Below are 7,811 nucleotides of genomic sequence, written 5' to 3'. Positions count from 1 at the left end.
GTTCACAGCTTTTCCCACCTCCTCTCCCCATCCTTCAGAACACCTTAGCCTAAAAAGACCCTTTCCCCAGGAAAAATAATTATTCAACAGGACTACTGTGGTAGTAGCATAAGAATGGTGAGATCAAAAACTATAAATAAACTGCTATATCCTTACTAAAGACTGGTAGTTTACAATTTAATATAAGCTTAGATATGAAAATTCTCAGGGCAGCCTGTAAAGCATGGTTTGCCTATGATGAGATACAAGGTTCCAGAAGAACTTTATAGCAGAGACTCCTGGGAATGTTTTCTTGGGTATCTAATGTTAAAGGCCTGGCTTGAAGTCCTGCTTCTGGTCAAAGACTGCAAAATGTAGAAGAGATATTGATCTGTATTGCAAGAAAGACATTTCTTTACTAGGAATTCTCTAAATCAATAAAATCAAGTCAAAACAACTACAAAAAATTAAATAAATTGGTCAATAAAACCTATCATTAAATGATATGACACCTGGTCTCATTCATGATTTTACTTGCCATTAAACATTAAAGATTTAAAATTTCAAAAATCATCAGTTATAAATATTGTTTTCTATGTAGGAATTATTTTTAAACCGTCTTTTGTCGGTGGCCATGTGGTTATAGTTATAAAAATATAGCAAGGGTAGGAAAGGGGAAGCATCTCTTTTGTCAATTGTTAAAGACAAACATTGACCATTTGGAAAATTTCAGGTTTTCACTGTCAACTTTCTTACTCCAAAATCTGTCTGGCTTCCCCAAGCCAGAGCACATGCTCTAAAATGGCATCTCTGTGAGTCAGGGCCTCTGCCCTAGAAACCACCTACCAATCACCTGAGGGTTGAGCAAGGCCAGGAAGCAGCTGCAAAGCATGACTCATCCAGCTTCCTCTTCACTATAAGCAGCACTCCAGCCTACTCACTGGGCCTAGTGCCAGGCTCACCACCTGAATTTACCCCTGCTGAATCCACCTCTGCTTACCTGATATTTTGATAACTCAATACCTCAGAGGACTCTGCTTGCAGTGACCCTGTGAACTATTCTCCAGGGGACAGAATCCTTCTGCCTGCTGGTGCTTGTCTAGTGGATTGGCTCTTGGACTTCATTGGGCTGGTTGGCTTCATCTATACTAATTACTGTCATCTCTATCTTGAGGCTTCCTCTCTTTTCAATTCCAGTCATAATGATAAACAGTGCTCCGTCTCCTGACTCGATGCATTTTCCCTATCTGTCCTCCATGCCTAGAGTGCTCTTTCCTTCAATCTTTGAGGATCTCTTGGTTTCCTTAAGAACTGTTGACAGCATGACAGCAAGGGAAAGTAATAAATATTGGAGAGGATGTGGCAAAATTGGGGCATTAATGCATTGCTGGTGGAGCTATGAATTGATCTGACCATTCTGGATGGCAATTTGGAACTATGCCCAAAAAGCGCTAAAAGACTAAGTTCCCTTTGATCCAGCCAAATTATTGCTGTGTTTATACCCCAAAGAGATCATAAGGAAAAAAGACATGTACAAAAATATTTATAGCCATGCTCTTTGAGGTGGCAAAAACTTGGAAAATGAAGGGAGGCCTTCAATTGTGGAATGGCTGAACAAATTGTGGTATATGTTGGTGATGGAATACTACTGTGTTAAAAGGAATAATGAACTGGAGGAATTCCATGTGAACTGGAACAATCTCCAGGAAGTGATGCAGAGTGAAAGGAGCAGAACCAGGAGAACATTGTACACTGTGGCACAATCAAATGTAATGGACTTCTCTACTAGCAGCAATGCAATGACCCAGGGCAATTCTGAGGAACTTATGAAAAAGAATGCTATTCACATCCAGAGAAAGAACTGTGGGAGTAGAAACACAGAATAAAAACAACTGCTTGAACACATTGGGAGATGGGGACATGATTGGGGGATGCAAACCTTAAATGATCACCCTAGTGCAATTATCAATAAGATGGAAACAGATCTTGATCAATGATACATGTAAAACCCAGTGGAATTGTGTGTCAGCTATGGGGGGGCAGTGTTTGAGGGAGCCGGGAAAGAACATGAATTATGTAGCCCTTGAAAAAACATTCCAATTCAATCAATCACTCAACAAATAAAGAAATGAAGAAAGGAATGAATAGATAAATAAATAAATAACAGTTGTTGATGGAGCGAGAATCTAACTCTACCTAAGGCAAAGGAAATATCCAGAAATCTTAGAAAATCAGGCTGTTCATCCTTTCTTGGCACAATAGTCTTATATTACAACCATGTACCATAACTTGCTTATCTATTTCCCAAGTGATGGACAACCTCTCAGTTTCAAACTCTTTGCCACTACAAAAAGAGCTACTAAAATATTTTGGTTACAGATAGGCCCTTTCCCCTCACCTATGATGTCTTCAGGCTATAGACCCAGTAGTGTTATTGCTGGGTCAAAGTGATCGTTTTCCTAATATTGAACCATCCTTTCATTCCAATTATAAAGCACACCTGATCCTGTTGTATTATTCTTGTGATAAAATGTTGAAATTTCTTTACTATTATTTTATTTAAACTTTTTTTCATCAAAGTTCATTAGAAAGATTAATTTCTAGTTTTCTTTCTCTGTTTCCGGTCTTCCTGGTTTATGTTTAAGTATCATATTTGTGTCATAAAAGTTTGGAAGGATTCCCTATGTGTCATTTGGAATTATCATAAGCCCTGGGAGACTACAACTCCCAGGACTCTCTCTGTTACAACTTCCCCTGATACCTCCCACTTCCTTTGTGGGAGATGTCAGAGAAAGTATAAAAGAGAAAGTTTGGCACCTTTTCTCTCTCTCTATCCTGAGCTCTCCCCAGCTCTCTGTACGCTGGAGTCTGCTTGACTCTCTCTACCCTGCAGGATCTGCTCTAGAGCCCAGAGGCTCTGGGATCCCAAGCTCTCTCGGTGCCTTTTTCCCTTTCTATCTATCTCCTAGTTTTTCCTAGAACTTCCCCTTTTAATTAAAATAAAACTCAGCTATTCTAAATCCTAAAGTTGCTCTCTCATCTTTTATTTGAGCCTCCAAAGGGCTTTAGTCAATTACCTTCCTTTCCCTTTCTCTACCTTCCTCTCTCCTTTCTCCCATCAAACCTTCCTTCTACCTAGATTCCCTTCACCCCCTCACACCTATTCATCTATTTTTCTAAATATGTTATGTTCTTTTATTTTTTTTAAACCCTTACCTTCCATTTTGGAATCAATACCGTGTATTGGTTCCAAGGTAGAAGAGTGGTAAAGGTTAGGCAACGGGGATTAACTGACTTGCCCAGGGTCACACAGCTGGGAAGTGTCTGAGGCCAGATTTGAACCTAGGACTTCTTGTCTCTCAATCCACTGAACTACCCAGCTGCTTCCTAAATACATTATATTCTGTTGGAGTTAGTTGTTCTTTGAATGCTTTCTAAAATTCAGTAGTGAATCCATCTGGCCTTAGGCCCTTTTTCTTAGGGAATTCCCTATTGGGGAATTTATTTTTCTATGATGGAGTTGTTTAAGTATTCTATTTCCTTTTTTATTAATTTTAGTACATTATTTTTGAAGTCTTTATATATTTCACTTAGATTGTTGGATTTATTGCCTTATACTTGGCAAAAAACTTCCAATAATTTCTGTAATTGGTTCTTCATGGGTTGCAATTCTGCCTTTTTAATTTTTGATACTGAAACTTCTTTTTATTCTTTCTTTTTTTTTTAAATCAAGTTAACCAGTGGTTTGTCTATTTAATTTATTTTTCATAAAACTAATATCTTAATTCATTCATTATTTTAATTGTTTTCTTATTTTCGATTTTATTAATCTCTCCCTTGATTTTCAGGATTTCCAATTTGGTATTTAATTGGAAATTTTTAATTTGTTCTTTTTTCTAGATTTCTTTTATTTGCATGCTGAATTCATTGATCTCTATTTATACATATAAGAATTTAAAGATATAAATTTCCTCCTAAGTAGTATTTTGGCTACATCCCATAAATTTTGCCATGCCATTTCCTCATTGTCATTCTCGTTAGTGAAACTGTTGATCATTCCTATGATTTATTCTTTGACCCATTCATTCTTTAGGAAGAGATTTTATAGTTTGTAATTAACTTTTAGTCTTTCTGCTGCCTTTTCTTTAATGTAATTTCAATTATTATTGTCTAAAAAGAAGGCATTGAATATTTCTGCTTTTCTACATTTGGTTGATAGGTTTTTATGTGTAATTATATAGTCAATTTTGTGAAGGTGCCACATATTGCTGAGAAACAGTTATATTCATTTCCATTCTCAGTTTTCTCCAAATGTCTTTCACCTCTACATTTTCAAAAGTTTTATTTATTTTCTTAAGTTCTTTCTTGTTTATATTTCTGTTGTTTCAGAGGGGAATGTTAATCACCTTCTAATAATATTTTACTATCTATTTCCTCCTATACCTTTTCCTTTAGGAATCTAGATGCCTGGCCTTTTGTTGCAAATATGTTTAATACTGATATTGTTTCATTGCCTATGGTACCTTTTATCTAGAAGTAATTCCTTCCTTATTTCTATTGATCAAATCTTTTTTATCTTTTGCTTTGTCTGAGATCATGATTGCTCTTTTTTAATTTTAGCTGAGGCATAATAGAGTCTGCTTCAGCCCCTTACTTTTTCTCTGTGTGTACCTCCCTTCTTTAAATGTGTTTCTTATTGATAGCACTGATGTTTAATCCACTGTGCTATCCTTTTCTGTTTTATGAGTAAATTCATCCCGTTCACATTCACAGATATGATTACTAATTGTATCTTTACCATGATCTTAATCCCCATTCACCCTTTTTCTTTCTGTCCTTTTAATCTTTCCCTTTTCACAGATATTTGGCTTTTGATTGTCAAGAAACTCAAACTAGGATCATTTCCATACTGCAGCTTCATTGCCTCTGGCCAACTAGCAGCATGTTAAACTTGTCTGAGTTCTCTGAATCTGCATGAATGCTATCCTACCTTGCCTACTCTCTCTTCTTATTGCTGTAAGATGTGTTCTTCCTGCTTTTGCTTTGAGTAGTGATTTCTTTTCTTTGTATGTGTATGTGTGTGCATTTGGAGGGATTGGGGAGCAGAAACATTCATTACTCTGTCATCTTAGTTTCCGGTGTGTAATTGAGATAATATATTTTTCATAATTTAAAGAAAGAATATTTTTTAAAAAAGGAAAAAAAAAAACGTCTTGTTCCCTTGGATAGCTTATTCTGATTTTCGGTTACTATTTCCTTTTAATAATATGAAGGGTAAAAGGAAAATTTGGGCTGAGTATCCTAAAGTTTGTACACTCTTTCCTTCCTCTTTCATAAAGTTGTGGGTTCTGGGAATGTGAAGAAGATAGTTGGAGGAATTGGTTAGACTAAATCAGTGGTTCTAGAACTTTCTATGTCAGTCTTGTGAAATTAACAAGGACTGTCCCATATTCATGGTTTGCTGACTATTTTAATAAATGAAGGAAATGTTCAATTTTAGTTATAGATTAGTAAAAATAAAGATGAAGTATAATAAAAATTCTTAGATTCCCTGGAACTAGGTCAAGAATCTTTGGGATAAGCTGGCCTCATGTTGGACTTCAATTCAGCTGCTTCAGTGATGTCTTTTTTCTGATCTTTGTGGGGCCTTGGCATTCATATTTGCTGCCTTCTGCTACATGCTGGTGCTACTGATCACTGAGGCACTTGTCTTCGCCATCTGGCACATTAAAGCATTTGATGAACTGAAGGATAATTACAAGAATCTTACATACGATTGCAATACACTCAATCCTCTTGTACTTCCAGAATATCTCATCCATGCTTTCTTGTGTATCAAGCTTCTCTGTGAAGCGGAGTGGCTTATGCTGGGTCTCAAAATGCCACTCTGCATATATCATATTTAAAGGCCTATGAGTAGACCAGTGATGAGTGGGCTTGGACTTTATGATCCTACAACCATCATGAAAGCACATATTCTAGCATATTTTCAGAAAAATGGATCGTACAAATTAGCTTTTTACCTACTATCATTTTTTACTATTTATATGGCATGATTTATGTTTTTATGAACTCTTAAGATTATATACAACAGACTCAGTCCAGTTAAACAGCCTGTAAAAGCCAAGAAGTTGAAAAGATTCTATCCTAAAAGAATCTCTAGTAAGATTAATTTATGGAATAAAATCAGTTACTTAAAAAACATTCCTTATTTTAAAATTTTTTCCATATTTTTTTATTTGTGGAAAGACTTCTCACATATTATGCTTAGATGAAGAAATTAAGTGAAATTATGTATAAATGAGTATAAGAAGATTACTTCTGGTATTGATAGGTTTGAACTTGAAATTGTATCTTTTAAAAGTCATAATTTTCTGAATAGTTGTATTAATTATCGAGTATCTTTAATCTGTTGGAAATTTTTGTTTATAAGAACTTGTGATAGCTTAGTTTAATTCTACTGAAATATTAATTATAAATTCTCTATAGAGATCAAATGCTTTTGAAGGACTGAAAAATGTATATGTGGTTTATATATATACATATATATATAATATTTCTTCATATATCATGTAGAAGATTACATGGACATATTTGTAACAATAAGGTTGATGGAATTTTTTTCTTAATATTTGACTTAACCCTATATATTACATGACTAGGAATTCCCATGATAGTTCCATAAAATTCATATATTTTCATACTTAAGTATAAGTGAACTTTCTAAGAATATATACTATATTATCTTGGAATGCATTTACAAATTTTCATTTATAGAAGTCACTTAGTAAGTAATACAGTATTCTAATTATTGTTATAAAACAGTGATAAGATATTCTTAATGACTTGCAAGTTATACTTTAAATGTTCAGAACAGAAAATGAGAGAATATTTTGTTATCTACCTTGCTGTTCTGTAGCAATACAATAAAACTCTAAAATTAAAAAAAAATCTTTGGACTAGATGACTTCCAGGATATTTTCTAATAACACTGAAAGTATGTGTGTACATCCTTATCAATTAGCTGTCAAAAAAAAGCAAACAGGGGGCAGCTGGGTAGCTCAGTGGAGTGAGAGTCAGGCCTAGAGTCAGGAGGTCCTAGGTTCAACCCGGCCTGAGCCACTTCCCAGCTGTGTGACCCTGGGCAAGTCACTTGACCCCCATTGCCCACCCTTACCAATCTTCCACCTATGAGACAATACACCGAAGTACAAGGGTTTAAAAAAAAAACAGGAAACAAGGAGGAAAGTAAAACATTAGGCATCAAATGGAGATGGAATTCCTCTCTACTTTCAGCTCACTTCTGGAAGGAAGTGGATCACATACAAAGCCTCAGTTTCTAAGTCCTCTGAATATTTCTTTGATTTGGGGAGATTCAGGATGTAGGTCTGACAATATCTCTTTCAAAAGATGGTATTGATTTGAATTTTGAAGAAAACCAAGGGATTTTAGAGATGTAGGGAAAGGTTGTTCTAGACATAAGATGACAAATAGGGAGAAGCCACTGACTCAAAAGATGGAGCTCAGTGTATGAGGATAGCAAGTATACCAGTATGACTGAACTTGAAAAGATAAGAAGGGACTTAGGAAGAGGAAAAAAACAGAGAAGAAAACTATTTATGTCCCTAATGATGTAAAAAATTTGAAAAAAATACCAATAATGGAGATTATAGCAGTATATCTCAAGGATCATACACTATGATAAAGAAGTTTTTAAATGAAAAATAGAGTGATGGTTCAATATTAGAAAAATTATCAATATAATTGACCATATCAATAACAAAATCAATAGCAACCATGTTTCAATAGATGAAGAAGAAGCTTTTGACAAA

The 7,811-nt window shown here is 35.0% G+C and overlaps 1 pseudogene; it reads left to right on the top strand.

Annotated features, from left to right (window-relative positions):
* The first annotated feature begins 5,609 nt into the window (after positions 1 to 5,609).
* LOC123241281 lies at positions 5,610 to 6,058 on the top strand (annotated as a pseudogene).
* The last annotated feature ends 1,753 nt before the right edge of the window (positions 6,059 to 7,811 follow it).

This window comes from Gracilinanus agilis, chromosome 3, assembly GCF_016433145.1.
Source record: "Gracilinanus agilis isolate LMUSP501 chromosome 3, AgileGrace, whole genome shotgun sequence".
In the NCBI taxonomy this organism is placed as follows: domain Eukaryota; kingdom Metazoa; phylum Chordata; class Mammalia; order Didelphimorphia; family Didelphidae; genus Gracilinanus; species Gracilinanus agilis.
This window is presented reverse-complemented; position numbering and strand designations above follow the sequence as displayed.